The 16,205-nt window shown below is 37.5% G+C and overlaps 1 long non-coding RNA gene across 1 annotated transcript; it reads left to right on the top strand.

Annotated features, from left to right (window-relative positions):
• The first annotated feature begins 6,923 nt into the window (after positions 1-6,923).
• Positions 6,924-15,157, top strand: LOC121143101. Its single transcript, XR_005880211.1, has 4 exons — positions 6,924-7,031; positions 13,253-13,380; positions 13,564-13,700; positions 13,817-15,157. It is a non-coding gene; the product is annotated as an uncharacterized LOC121143101 (long non-coding RNA).
• The last annotated feature ends 1,048 nt before the right edge of the window (positions 15,158-16,205 follow it).

Raw genomic sequence — 16,205 nt, forward strand, 5'->3', positions numbered from 1 at the left:
GTGTCTTTGTGTGACTTGAGTACCAAGGTTATTAAAGCCTTGTAAAAAGAATTTGGCAATGACCCTTCTGCTTCTATTGTGTGGAGAATTGTTATTATCTGTTTTTTTAATTTCTGCTAGAGTTCTACACTGAAAACATCTGGTCCTGGGTTTTTGTTTTTTGTTTTCTTAGTTTGGAGACTTTTTATGACTGCTTCCATTTCATTAGGGGTTATGGGCCTATTTTAACTTGCTTATCTGTTCTTGATTTAATTTTGGTATGTGAAATCTATCCAGAAAATTGTCCTTTACTTTTAGATTTTCGAATTTTGTGGAGTACAGGTTTTCAATGTATGACCCGATGATTCCATGAATTTCCTCAGTGTCAGTTGTTATGTCCCCCTTTTCATTTCTGATCTTGTTAATTTGCATGTTCACTCCCTGCCTTATGGTAAATTTGGATAAAAGTTTACCTATATTGTTGATTTTCTCAAAGAACCAACTCTTCGCTACATTGATTCTTTGTATTGTCTTCCTAGTTTCTTCTTTATTGATTTTATCCCTCAGTTTGATTATTTCCTGGTGTCTATTCCTCCGGGGTGAGCTTGCTTCTTTTTGTTCTAGAGCTTTCTGTTGTATTGTGAATTCTCTAGTGTGACTATTCTTCAGTTTCTTCATGTGGGCACTTAGTGCTGTGAACTTTCCCTTTAGCACTGCTTTCATATTGTCCCATTAGTTTGGGTATGTTGTGTCTTTATTCCTTGACCCAGGAATCATGGAATTGCTTGTTCAATTTCCATGAGTTTGTAGGTCTGCTGCAATTTGAGTTTTTATTATATTGTCAACTTTAAAGCATGGTGGTCAGATAAGATACAGAGGGTTATTGCATTTTTTTCCCGTTGAGGTTTGCCATGTTGCCAAGTATGTGGTTCATTTTAGAGAAGCTTCCATGTGGCGCTGAGAAGAACATATATTCTTTTGTGTTTGGATGGAATGTTCTATAGATGTCTGTTAGACCCAATTGCGTCATAACTTCTAGTAGTCCCTTTGTTTCTTTGTTAAGTTTCTGTCCAGTGGTCCTGTCTAGTGGTCAGAGTGAAGTGTTGAAATCTCCCACTATAAGTGTGTGAGCTTTTTTGTGTGTTTTGAGTTTTAGTGATTTTCCTTTATGAATGTGGATGCCTTTATATTTGGGGCAGAGAGATGTTCAGAATTGAGACTTCATGTTGCTGGATATATCCTGTGATATTTGATTTTTTTTAGTTTAAAGTCTAATTTGTTAGCTATTAGGATTGCTACCCAGCTTGTTTCTTGCGTCCATTTGATTGGAAAATCCTTTCCCAACATTTAACTCTGAGGTACCATCTGTCTTTGCAGTTGAGGTGTGTTTCTTGTGTGCAGAAGAAGGATGGATTCTGTCTTCGTACCCATTCTGTTAACCTGTGTCTTTTCATAGGTGAGTTAAGACCATTAATATTGAGGGATATTAAGGACCACTGATTGTTCATTCCTGTTTGTTTTGGAGTTGTTGTCAATAGTGGTATTTCCACCCCTTTTTTTCTTTTGGCTGTTAGTAAAGTGGGATTATCTATTACCTATGTTTTTGTGACTGTAGTTAACTTCTTTGGGTTGGAGTTTTCCTTCCAGAACTCTCTGTAGGGCTGGATTAGTGGATATGCATTATTTAAATTTGGTTTTGTCATGGAATATCTTGTTTTTTCCATCTATAGTGATTGAAAGCTTTGCTGGGTATAATAGTCTGGGCTGGCATACGTTATCTCTTAGTGTTGGTAGAATATATATCCAGGACCTTCTGGCTTTCAGAGTTTCCATGGAGAAGGAAGGTGTAATTCTGATAGTTTTGCCTTTATATATTACTTGACTTTTTCCTTTGCTGCTCTTAATATTCTTTCTTGATTCTGTATGTTTGGGGTTTTGATTATTATGTGGCAAGGGAACTTTTATTGTGGTCCACTTTATTTGTTGTTCTGTAGGCTTGTTGTACTTTCTTTGGCATATCTTTCTTTAGGTTGGGAAAGTTTTCTATAATTTTGTTGAATATGTTTTCTGCCCCTTTGAGGTGGTTTTCTTCACCTTTTTCTATCCCTATTATTCTTAGGTTTGGTCTTTTCGTGGTGTCCCATATTTCCTGGATATTTTGTGTTAGGGATTTGTTGGACTTAAGATTTTCTTTGGCTGATAAATCTATTTCTCCTAGTGTATCTTCAATGCCTGGGATTCTGTCTTCTATTTCTCTTATTCTGTTGGTTATGCTTACATCTATAGTTCCTGTTTGTTTATCCAGCTTTTCTATTTCCAGCATTACCTCAGTTTGCATTTTCATTATTGTCTCTATTTTACTTTTCGGGTCTTGAAGTGTTTCTATCATCTGTTTGATCGTTTTTTTTTCTTGGCTTTCTTTAAGAGATTTCTGGGAATCCAGCATGGGACTGATCAACACCCCCTGAATGGGGGTGTCAGTGAGGAGGCCTAGGTAATCTACTGAGCCTTGGGCAGTAGAACAGTATTTATTCCGAGTATACAAATGGACTTTGGACTCCCATCTGACAATGTGAGATACACTCTCACTCTGAACTCTGGGGGAGGGTCTAGGCCCTGCCCTGGATGAAATGACAGACTATGGACACCCCCAAGGAGGGCCTCACCCTCCCTGGGGAAATGAGGGGATATTGGGGAGGTTGGGGGGAGGGCACGGGAGGAGGGGAGGGAAATGGAGAGGGACCTGGAACTGACTTATGAAGCAACCTTGTTTCTAATTTAAATTTAAAAATAAATAATAAAAAAGAAAAACAAACAAACAAAAAAGAGATTTCTTGTATTTTTTTCTATTTCTTTAAGGAATTTTCTCATATCATCTTTGAGGGCCTCTATAAATTTCATGAAGTTGTTTTTAATGTCATTCTCTTCTGCTTCATTTGCATTGGGATGTTCAGGTCTTGCTGGTGTAGAGTCCTTAGGATCTGGTGGTGTCATATTGGTTTTTCTGTTGTTGAATGTGTTTTTATATTGTCTTCTTCCTGTCGCTTCTTCCAGTGGGTGCAGAAGGGTTCTCTTCCTCTCTTCTTCCTTCTGGTGGGTGCAAGCTGGTCCATTACTCCAATGACTCTCCTCTTCCTGTAGGTGGAGGCTCAACTATAACTGGGGCCTTGGCAGTCTCTGGGTGGACTGGACTGCTGGGATGGGTTCCCCAGTGCCCAGTTCCCAGGCCTCAGGCAGCTCCCAGCAGGTCACTGGAAGGCCAGCCAGAAATTGGTCCACTCTTACCTCTTTCTGTGGGTGGAGAAAGGTACTAGGATGCTGGCAGACTCAGGGGGGGCTGGACTGCCGGGATGGGCTCTCCAGTGAGCAGTCCCAGGCCTCAGAAGGCTCCGAGCAGAGCACGGGCAATAAATGAAACTTTTGTCAACGTTCATTCTTTAATTAATTGTTCAAGAAGTCCTGAACTTCATGAATTCAACAAATATTTGTTGGTTATTTCATATATTAGATATAGCTTCTGTATCTGTAGAGTATTTTCATCAGCCTCTTTGGTAGGCATCAGGATTCTTGGCTACTTATGTTTTCATTGTGGTCTTCCCTAGATCATTCTGGAATTCAGAGATCACCTCTTCCATCTGATAATTTACAACATTATCTATCTCAAATCGTTATTAACTCACTTTCATCCTATGTGGTTTAGACATGCACATTATTTTCTTAATGTGTGGTTAGTCTTTTCTATAGATATTTCAACATTGCCAAGCTGAATATGTGATGCCCCTTCCTGAAACCTGTTCCACTTCTTGTAATTGTCACCTCTTCTACAAATATAATAGTAAAACTCAAAGTGGATATTTGTTCTCTTTTGTTCTTTTCACTCCATTTTCACTAACATTGTGATGCTATTTTTGCTAAAAGACCCAGAAAGATCTGGAAGTTTTGTTTAGCACCAGTGAAATGGGGCTTGTGTGCAACATTTTTCTTCAGTTTTCCTAAAAGTGTGGAAAGTCTCACAAACTGCATTTGGATCTGTGATTTGCCCCTACCCCTAGCACAACCACCAAAGTTAATTGGCTCTCTTCTTGATCCTTCTCCATCTTTTGCCACTTTGTTTTCCATCAGAGGATAACCTAAGTGTAACAGAAAGAGGAAAATTAAGTAATCCTGAGAAACCTGTTGTGGTAGTCACAGGTGAGCATGGATGGGTGAGCATGGTGGATGAGCACGGTGGGGAGCATGGTGGGTGAGCATGGTGGGTGAGCACGGTGGGTGAGCACGGTGGGGAGCATGGTGGGTGAGCATGGTGGGTGAGCATGGTGGGTGAGCATAGTGGGTGAGCATAGTGGGTAAGCATGGTGGGGAGCATGGTGGGTGAGCATGGTGGGGGAGTATGCGTGAGTGTCCATTTCCTTTTTTTAAAATGTTGATTGAATATTTAAAAATGTTAGTTTTTTGAGTCTTATGCTAACTACTCATGGGTATTAATTCTCAGGATTGAATATAGATTTGATCAATTATAGGCATTGATTCTAAATTCTAATCCTTTTAGTCATTTGATCTCTTTTTCATTGTTTAATCTACTCCTAGGGCTTCTAGAGCAATCTATTTTATATTAACCTTGTCTGTAAAATAAATTTATCACAACATTTTCATAATAAAAACAAATAATATGGATATTATTTCACTCAGGTCCCTATTTGATCTGAAGAATAAGTTGACACATTTAATCAGTTTTTTAAATTTCTCATGCAATGTTGTGAGTTGACCTCGAGGGGGCAATCTCATCATATGAGTTTTGGAAAATTCACTTCCAGTCTGTCACATGGTAATTTTGAGTCCATATGTAGATCACATTTATTAATCTATCCTGTAATTAATCTTTGTATTCATGCTATTTACTATATCAGTGTTTTTGTAGAATAAAAACAGTAGTTTTCAGAAACAGTGCACCATTAAGCACACATCCTGAGTGTAGTGAGTATTTGTGCAACCATATTGAAATGCTCTATGTAGTTACTTTATTAATAACAGAATTTCAACATCTAAAATGTAAATACTTTTCCTCTTACATAGGAGGAATCAAAACCCTGTTTGTCCACATCTATACCACATGTTCTGCATTCACTGGGAATATTTGATACTCTTTGAAAATAACACAAGTTTCAGTTTAATGTTTATCCAAAACAAAAGCACACATTCCGTGTACCAAATGCTAGAGAAAATATTTTCCTAACTGGGTACTAAGTAGCATGTGTTTTCTTCTCTTGAGACTTAGACAAAGCACCCTTCAATTGGCAAAGGCTTGGTTAGAACCCTTACATTTTCAGAAGATGCTTTCTCTCCAACTGGCAGGTGTACTGGAAGGAAATATTCCCTGATGTGCGATGGTTTGATTGATGCTGGAACAAGAGAAAGGTGCAGATGGGTCTGTGTGTTTAATTTTTGGGCCACTTGCTGTGAACTCTTATATACTGGCATGTGCCCAAAATTTAGGAATCCAGAGCTGCTTCCCTCTCTTAAGGTTGAGGAAATAAGCTTCTATCATTTGTCATTCATTCAGTGAGTTGTTTCCAGTATCAGGAACTGTGATAGGTGTTATAATTAAAAAAGTGACTTGAGAGAGAAAGATGCCATGCAATAGAGTTCACGTGGAAGGGTTTTTTATGAGGGGAAAGAGAAAGAGAGAGTGAGAGTGAGAAATAGAGAGGGGGAGGAAGAGAGAGAGAGAGATGGGAGATGGGCAGGGCCCTCTTAAAAGGGACCATAATGAGTAGGCACAGGTGGTGCTCTTAGTGGCAGCAGCTAAGGTTGTATCCTGTCAGAACTCCAAAGGCAGGCCAGTACAGATGCCAGGATACTAACAATAGGTACTAGAGTTGGGAAGTTAGGAAAGACGGGATTTCAAGGGCACAGAGCAATCCCACGTAGTGCTAACACTGCATCACAGTCACTGTCACACGGGTTTCACCCTGGGTACTCTGGAAACACAGAGAAGAAGCAAACAACCCGGTTCCAGGGGTCAGGTGTATCCCCAAAGCCTTCATGTTAGGGCACTAAGAAAGAGAGGAGCCAGCCAGCAGGTGGGGATAAGCAGGACGAAGGGTGCTGCAAGGAGAGCAGGCAGCAAGAGCACAGTCAGAGAGGACCGAAGACAGAAAACTTACGAGTCCCTAGTTGGGAAAATCAGAGAAGGATTTATACAGACATTGGCATTGGAGCAGCCAGGGTCAGAGTCCAGGACAGTGTGCAGACATAGCACAGAGCACACAGTGCCTGGAAAGTCCATCTTACTCACTAAACATTTGCTATAGAGGTTCATGGAGTTTTCAAGACCATAGAAAGATTCAACCCTTTGTCCTAAAAACACAAATGTGTGCACAGAAAGTTCTGTGACTAATTCCAGGACTTTTCCTCTGTCTCTGTGTATGCGGTGTTCACTGTCATTTAAGATAAGCCCTGTTATAGCAAATGCTTGTTGTAGGTTTTCAAAAATCATGTTTATAAACATAAATTTCTGAAGTTATTTCATCCTGGAAATTAGGTTGGATAAGTTTTCTAACTGGATTAGTCTGTCATTTTCTGGTAATTTTATATAAATCATCAATTTAAACTTTGACTTTGAAGGTGACACCATGGTATGGAAGTGAGCAGACTGGGTAGCTTGGTTTGAATCGCAGTTTCTTGAGAAGTTAAAATGTGGAGCCCAGGCTGGCCTCAAACTCATGATCCTCCTGCTTCCCTGTCCTTCAGCAAATCCTACTGGACTGTGCCACCACAGTTGGCAAATGTGCTGCAAAATCAAATAACAGCTTCTGAAATTGATTGTAAGAGCCACAAATAATTCTTTAAAGGTTATTTATAAAAATGTTAAGTGATTTGAAATCACGCAACTGCCCTTATATGCATGAGCTGATATTTTATCATCCTTGTGTCTTCTGAGATGGAGAGAAAGTCCAGTGGAGAGGCAATGAGGACTAGAAGGAAGATATTAACAATTTTACGGGAAGTATGAGGCCACAAAAAGAAGACAGTTTATTATTCAGATAAACTGGGTAAGGAACAATGTTGAAATACCGTCTTTGGTTTTTATGATAAAATACAAAGAAGATTTTCCAATGGTACTCTTCCGGAATGATCCATTACCCTCTAGTGGCAACTTATTCCATCAATAGATTTGAGGTATGGGCCTTAGCGTGTGACCTCAGTGTGCAGACGTGATCCCTTATAACAGTCTCTCCCTAACTGCATGGGTCTAAGTTAAGAAGTGAAATATTTTTCTAGCATTCATTCAAAAAGTATTTGACACACAGCAATCTCTCCTCTACGACATTGCATTTTTCTTGATTCTGCACATTTTGAAGCAGCCAACCATGGAGAGGAATTTTTTCTTTTAATGAATTGGTATAGTTATACAAAGAAAAATCCAGTTTCTACATTTATGTGTTGTATATTTTTTTCTTCACTGAAGCACACTGGCCTGCACGTTCTCTAATTTGTCTTGACAATAATCAACAGGTCTTGATCTCCAGATACGATTGTGAATACCTTAAATTGTGTTCTTGGGAGGAAGTGCTTGTGAGCATAGACCTTGATGCTAGATAGCCTGGGTTAGAATTCCAGCCTCATGATTTACTAACTTACACCTAGTCATAGTTAGAATTTCTATTGCTATGAAGAGACACCACGACGACAGCAACTCTTATAAGGGAAAATTTAATTGGGATGGCTTTCTTACAGTTTCAGATATTCAGTCCATTATCATCATGGCAGGGAGCATAGTGACATTCAGGCAGGCACGGTGCTGGCTACATCATGATCAGAAAGCGACAGGAAGTAGACTCAAGCACTTGGCATGGCTTGTGCATGGATGAGACCTCAAAGCTCACTCCTACAGTGACATACTTTCTCCAACAAGGCCATACCTACTCCAAGAAGACAACACCTTCAAATAGTGCCATTCCCTATGAACTTATGGAGGTCAATACATTCAAACTAACACACACCTTTTGCAAAGTTCATAAGCACTTCATTCCCCCCCTAGAATGGGAATGACAAATCTTATGAATATTATGAAGCGAATGTAATTAACAATGTTGGCATTGGTTGAAATCATTAAGCCCAGTGAAAGTGCTTGTTATTTTTATTTGTCAAGCAGAGAGGAATGACAACCTTGAGCAGCATCTGCGGGTCTCCACTGACGTAACTGACTATAGCCAGGCTTTTGAGAGGGTGAGCAAACTATGAAAGAACTGACATTTGGACTTCATTATTTTCCATCTCTGTGCAGAAATATTTTTCTGATAGACCAGGTGTCCCTCAGATTCATTCTATGTTGCTATAATTAAAAATCTTTCCATTTAGTCTCCTTCCATTTACCTCATGTTGAAAAACCCATAAACCCTTTGAGTTGTTACTTGTCTTAATAGATGTGATAGCCAAGACAGACAGAAACCTGTGTCAAGTCCCCTAATGCTTATTATTTTCAAAAATAGATCATGTGAATGTCCATGAAATTGAAGGCAAGACAGAACTTTGTTTCCATTTGGTTGTTTTTCAGTCTGTTTGTTCCTTTCCTAGGGTGACTAGGACTAGTGGAAAGTCCTATGCTTATCTACCGGAGGTAGTGGTACTCACTTCATGCACCTTTACCAACTCACCCTGCCTACTTGTTTCTTTCAGGAAAATCTCTTTAGCACTCAGAGTATCCTGGCCACTCAGTTACCATCCTCGGGTCCTTTAATCCCTGATAAAGATACATTTGGAAGCTTTCTCTAGCATTGTCCTCAAATCCAGGAGGATTAGTTGCTTCTGGATGTCAGCCTTGAAAAAGCCATAGTATTTGGAAAGGCCTTTGTAACTGAAGAGGATTGTATGGAATTTAAAGAGGAAACCTGTAAACCATGCAGGTGATGACAGAATAAAATATAATTGGAGAGAGGAAAGCCTGGTAAATGCACCTTGAAACCCAATAGGTACCATATGGAATCTGTTATGGGAAACTTATTGAACACATACTTCCTCATTACCACCCAGGGTGGAAAAGGCAAGAAGGTTCCAAGTTACAGCTGGATGAATGGATGGGGATATTGCACCAATTTCATGTCGTAGAATGCTAATTGTAGACAGTGTGCAAATTATTCCACACAGTACGGGCCCTGGGTAAAGAGGCAGAGCAGCATTAGCAGTTACTTAGCAAACTTAGAGTAAACTCCATTGCACCAAACCAGGCATTACATACAAAGAGAACTGAATAGAAGGACTATTCTCTAGAGAGAGAAAATGCTCTTCAAAATGTGTATTTTTAGAAGGAAACACTGGGTAATATATCCCACCTATCTGCAAATAGAATCAAAATAAAAATTGACCCAAAGAAAAATACGACGAACAGAAATCATCTAAAGATTCAGATCTGTTCTAAATAGTACAACAGAGAATTAAAGTATAACAGCTATTTAGCAGAGGTCAGGGAGAGTTGGGGAGATGAACAAATTCTTCCTTCAAACTGTCAACTAGGCCATGTTTCTAAAAATGAAATGGCATGTGTTTTCAAAGCCCCTGTTGCCTTCAGGATACAGTCTGACCTTGTTGGCTTGGCATGCGGAGCTTCTCACAGACAGTTGTTGCAGAAGTGGCACTTCCGTGCCCAGAACTATTTGTTTCTCATGCATACCCCATGTTTTAACTACCATGAGTTCCTGTCGCATGACGGGCACAGCACTGAGCATGTGAATTGTGAATTGATTGTATTTAATCACCACCATGACTTTGTAATATAGACACTATCTCTGCATTTAGTGACGAGAAACCCAGAACATGAGACGCTAAAGAGTTGAAAGACTTTGGAACTACTACACACATGATGCCTACTTTGAGTTTTATGTATTGCTCATGTTTTTGTATTTGCTGAATTTCTCTTGCCACTACCCCTACTCTGTCACACACAGTCTTTCTGGGAAACTTGTAGTCTCTTGAAAGATTCAGACAAAATGTGCTTGCCTCTGGGAAGCCTTTACCAAGAATAACCCTGATCGTTTTTAGCTGTGCTCTGAACTAGGAGCTAAGCATATCTCTAGCTGAGCTCTAGTATTTTGGATTGTACTTAGTGATCTTTTTTTTCTGAGACTTGGAACCTTCTGAAATTAGGAATTTGGTTTTATTTACTTCATTTGGGCACATATATCAGAAATATTTGCTTAATAAAAATGGAGAAATCACAGATTTGTATTTGTTCAGAATACTATTTCCAAACAAAAAAATGAAAATGGATATGTACATTGCACAAATAATATCTGAGAACATCTTATGTCTCTTGATACTAAAGTGTAATGTATGGATACTTGCTATTGTCTCAAATTCTAGAATCAGCTACACTGAGGACACGGAAACACTCTTGAGACTTAATAAGATGTCCCATCACGGGGAGTAAGCAAAGCTTGGCATATCAAGTTGAGGCAGGCCCTAGATCCTCTCTGAGGAGTGATGGGGGAGGGCAGGAGGTAGGGAGGCAGAACTGTGGTTGGTATATAAAATGAATAAAAAATGAAAATTAAGAGCAAAAGAAAGCAGGATGAGCAGGCCAGAGTAAGAAACCAGTAAGCAGCACCCCTCCATGGCCTCTATGTTCGAATCTTGTCTCCAGGAACCTGCCCTGACTTCCTTCAGTATGAACAGCATTGTGGAAGTGTGAGCCACATGAATGCCACCACCCACACATCATAAATGTCCTCAGATTGTTATTCCATATGAAAGCTGTGGTAACTCTATACTCTTATCATCTGTTCAAATGCCCAGTGCTAGACAGTTTATGCCATACTTGTTACAACTGAAGGAGGGGCAGAAACACATGTGTTTATAAAACAAGATAAGGAGGGTTGACATTTAACAACAGAAACAGAATACAATTTGTTCCTATCAATGGAACTAAGGTAAAGAATATGTATTATGTGATTAGAGTAATACTATGTATTTCACGACGTGGACAAACTTTCTTAGAGTTTGTATAGCCCAGATTAGTCTTGAACACTCAGGGATCCCCCTGCCTCATCCTCTGACTGCTGGGATTACAGGTATATGCCATTATGCCCAACCATCAAAACATTTTCTTGATTTTCATTTGTGTAGACTGTCAAATTTGTAGTTTCTACACCTGTCACTGCAGTCATGTCTAGGATTTTTTCATAGTAATTTTAAGGTCTCACTTGAAAACATGAACTTTTCTTGTTCCAGTATGCAGATGGAACTACCCCAATACAAAATTGGAGAATTTTTATCTGTCCAGTAACAAAACACAGTTTGCATTTTAACAGGTTTTTTTCTGATTTAATCCAAGTGTGAAGAAGATAGCTGATTTTAAGCAGAATGTGAAAACTAGATTGTGTTCTTGAATCCAGGACCTCTTTTAGCATCTTAGGAAATTCCAGAGCTGCACTTTATATAATCTAAGTCTGTGCTCCCTCTCCATGCTATAGTTCTTAGAGAATTGGTACATGGTGTTTTTAGTTCCTTGGTTATTTGAAATTAGTATTTGATACTACTGTGTAATGGTTCTTACATATCAAGTAATTTAATTTGAAATTCATATTGATTTACTATTTTTAACTCACTAAATTTTCACAATTATTAATTTTGAGGATTTTAGGTACATAAAATTTGTATAAAATAGTCTTTGAGTAGTTGTACAAATGAATGGTAAACAATAATAAATGCCCTTGCAGAATCTCAAAATGTCCTAGAAATGTAAATCTGAAAATGTCAGTTTCTTTATCATTTTCTCTTACAAATTTCCATTTCACATGTCATCTTGTCACCATTTGTCACTCTCCTCAAAACCAGGAAATTTCTGTTCTGTTTAAATTGCCATTCCATGATAGAACACAATTCAATGTCTCAAAACCTCACTATTTTGATAGTATTTTAGTATATATGCTGTCAGCTCATTACATGTTACATTTATTTATTTCTTTGTTTACTTATTTATTCATATATATATACACATATATATGTGTGTGTGTCTACAAGTATTCATGCCACAGCATGCATATGAATGTCAGATGACAACTTGAAGGTTCACTCTTCTCTTGTGGCAGTTCTGAGGCTAAAACTCAGGTCATCAAGATTGATTGCAAGCACATTTATACCCTGGGTCATCTTTCTGGCCCCCCTCAGGACATTCTTTTTTAATACATTATTTTTTCTGGCAGTTTTTATGACCCTTCAATATCAGTATTCTCTGTTTCCCTTTAATATTATAAATTATCTTGAATAGCATCCCTCTTATCAAAATATTTTCTTCTTGATTATGTAAACATCAATAGGTGGCATGAATTGGCAAAATAAATATATAAGATGATAATCTAGGTTATGGCATTTTCCTAGGTAATTCTGTTTTTTTATTATTATTTGGCAAGTTTGGGTAATGCACTTCCCAGTACTCCCAGGTGCACCCTCAATTGTGACCTCCCCAAAACAAAATAAGAAAAAGTAGAAAGAAGGAAAAAAATACCAAGACCAAATTGTGTTGCCCATATACTCACTGGAACTTGGTCAAACCTCCAGTAGTCAGCCCCGATAATTCTGATTTTTTAAAAAGACAGATTGGATCTTCAAAACGGTGGGAAACCACACTACATTCTACCAGCAAAGTTGCTTTTTTCTTTTTTGGCGATTATTGAATAGAGAGGGGATCCTGTTTTTCCTTTGTTTAGACTTCATGCGTCTGTTATTTTATCCCTGTGGTTCTCTACTTTCTGATGCTGCAACCCTTTAGTAAAGTTCTTCATGTTGTGTTGATCCCTCAACCATAAAATTATTTTTGTTGCTACTTCATAGTTGTAATTTTGCTACTGTTATGAGTTATAATGCAAGCATCTGAGTTTTTCTTTTGGTCTTAGGTAAGGGTCATTTAAATGCAAAGGGGTCGTGACCCACAGATTGAGAACCACAGTTTTAGGCTCATAATTTCACAAAATTTTAACCTGTTTGTTATTCTTTGAGTATCATATTTATTCCTTTGGATTTCTCCTATGTAATTTATGCTGTCACATTGAAATTAGATGTTTGCCAGGGCATGTAAAGTGGCTCCTGTTAACTGTAACTGATTAGAGCATTTCAGGAACTGACAAAGAATATATAAAAAATACTTTTCAATTTGTATGTAAAGATCTTTTCCTTGCTGTGCATTTAATTTTCTTTAATATGTTAAAAGAAGAAAAAACCCAGTAACCAGGAAACAGCCAAGAGTAATTTGTTATTAGTGTGTTGTATGTTTGAACAGGTCTGGCGTGTCAGTGAATATCCATGAGGGGGGAGTGACTGACTCTTCGCAGACGATGTCTGGAAGCCGCAGATGGAAATTTTCAGCTTTATGAAATCACACGCATACTCTGAGCTTCTGCTTTCATGGTACGTTATTAGGGGCGCTTGGAGGAATTAAATTTGATCTGTTCATGCTGAAATCAATATTGCCACATTCTTACATCAGACAGGAATGAAACTAAATATGCCTGAGCTCTTTTTGTTTTGTTCATGTAAGCTGTGGAGTTCTTCTTTAGTGAATACCCAGTAACCAATTTGTTGTATTGATAGGTCCAGATAGACATGCAAGAATCAGCCCGGTTCTCCATCCTGGGTTTGTCCCTCCTGCACATCGTTTCTATTAAGGTTGAAAACTGTTTCAATAATGGTTCTTCAGAAACACAGGAATACAAACATGAACAAAGACTGTAAGCATATTACCTGTTTCAATATTCAAATACTCCTCTGGGTCTTTAAGAATAATTAGACTATTCTCATTTTTTTGTTGCAACTCTGACTTTTTTTTCCCATTTTCCTGATACAGATTTCCACATTCTTTGCATTCTGTGTGGGAGTGCTTCCAGACCATAGACTTGCTAACTACCTGCTGTCTGACAAATTTTCCATTTGTGTTTTCATTTTTCCATTATTCCATCAAGCAGAGAGTGGAGAACTACTTCTCCAGTGCAAGTAAGCACTCCAGCAGCAGATGGCAGCTTACACTGTGGAAGCCATGGGAAATGAAAGATAATTAAAAATAAAAAGCACAGAGAATATATAAACTGTCATGCACCCAGTGAACTAAAATTATCAACTATTAATATCAATGAAAATAACTGTTTTAGTTCCTGTTGACACTGACACTGTTAGATTTATGAACTTAGAACATGGCTGGAATTTTTTTACTCTATTTAAAATAAGTTGGGGAAGAGTATATTGGCAATTTGAGTTCTTTATTATGCAGGGAAGTATTAAAGAGGAAAAAATATGCATTATGTGATTTAAAGGTTTTTCTTTTTTATTAAAGAAGGGTGACGTTTTATTTAAATTTCCATTACTTGTCACAGTTTGGAATCTACTTAGGATACATACTAATAATTGCATAATTATGAGGTTGTGTTTACACAAAACCAAGGTATAATATATTCCAACATTATGGGAGATTAGGAACATTTGGATACAACTCAACTGAGAAACATATCACCTTTAGTTCAAAATTTAAAATGATTTTTTGCTGAGGTTTTTCTCTTTCAACTTTTAACTTCTCACATCTGCCAGACAGAGCAAAAGAAATGTCTTAGTACCCTTGAGCTTACAGAAAGTTAGCATAAATGATGAGCGTGTCTTAGGACTGTTTGATAGCAGGTAGTTTAAACTGTAAAAGTTTGATATTATTTGTGTCATAAGCGACATAGCCCCAAGTGAAGTTGAGTTTATGAACCATAATAGAAACTGAAAGTAGGTAGTGTTAGCTGGCTTACAGCAATATTCTTCTGATGGAGACAATAGTTCAATATCATGTGAAAGCTTAATGAAAGAAAATGCTTTGCCTTCCACTAAAATATATGACAATACTGGAAAGTAATAGTATTAAATTACTTGAACTACAATAGCAGCATTGTATGTGTAAATGTGTGCATGAAATCTATGTCAATGTGTTTAAATAAATAGAAGTTAGAATAAACCCAAGAGACTTTTATTGAACTAAATTAGAACAGCTGATAGCAGCACATGATAGTATTATCAGTGTAAATAAGTAACAATTCAAGGCATTTTCATGTTCATACATATAATATAAAGTTTTGATTTACATGAAATTTCTCTGTGAAGAAAATATAGTTTAACCATTTGTTCTTATGCACAAAAATGTTTCCACAATAGACAATGAAATAAAAACACACACAAATGAAGTTACTCCTGCAGATAGTATGAGAAAATAGTTTTCCAAATGTTTCTGAGATAAATGTTCTAATAAGTGGCTTTTCATTTACCTGGAGAATACTCAATTTTAATAGCTTCCCTCCAGGGATGGACTTTTTAATTAGGGTTATGATTAAGGAACACTAAAAAGAGCTGTCTTATTGTCATCGTGGTCAGCACTGGGAAATTCAGTTTATAGTTAATTAAAGTCTACAGGATTAAAAAGCAAGGGGATAGCTGTGTTAAGAACCAACATTTTGTTAAAGATCAATGACTTAGACATGGATGCTGGCAGTTTGAGAAGGAGCACTGGTTTGCATGGAGAATGTCTGAGAAAGTTCCACCTTGGTCACATGTCAGTTAGGTGATCCTGGGCAAGACCACTGACCTCCAACTTGGAAAATAAGGACAATTATTCTTTTTTTTCAGTGTCAGAATAGTGGTTTATTCTGAGCAGCAATTTTAACTGTATGCCAAGCATTAAAAAATATCTAATGTACACATTAAGAAACTGTTAACAACTAAAGTTATATATGCGCTTTATATTGAATACAAAAATATACTTATTGCAAGGATGCTGATTTGAGTAACAAATATGTAAATTATAAAGAAGGAGAAAACAAATAAGTATAATGCATTTTCTGTGTGTCGACTTTGTGTACAAAGTAATAAATAAAGCAGTTCTGGCCTCTATCATCTGTGATCTTATGGACTTTAGTTCAGAAATACACTTCTATTATACAAACAACTATCTTCTTCAAAGTGGGATTCAAAATTGGGAAAACCACAGCAATGCATGATGTAGCAATTTAATGAAGACATACTATTTATGTTAAAGCAATGTATAAAGGCCTTATGCCTTTGATACAACTCATTTATTGATATAATATAATATAATTGAAAATGTGAAATGTAGGTATTCATGAAAACAAGTCTATTTATCTTCTAAAAGTAAGGTAAGAAAGAAAGTACATTTGATTTCGGAGCCAATTGATTCAGAATAGGCATAATGA

The sequence above is a fragment of the Mesocricetus auratus genome, unplaced genomic scaffold, assembly GCF_017639785.1.
Source record: "Mesocricetus auratus isolate SY011 unplaced genomic scaffold, BCM_Maur_2.0 Super-Scaffold_100011, whole genome shotgun sequence".
NCBI classification, from domain to species: Eukaryota; Metazoa; Chordata; class Mammalia; order Rodentia; family Cricetidae; genus Mesocricetus; species Mesocricetus auratus.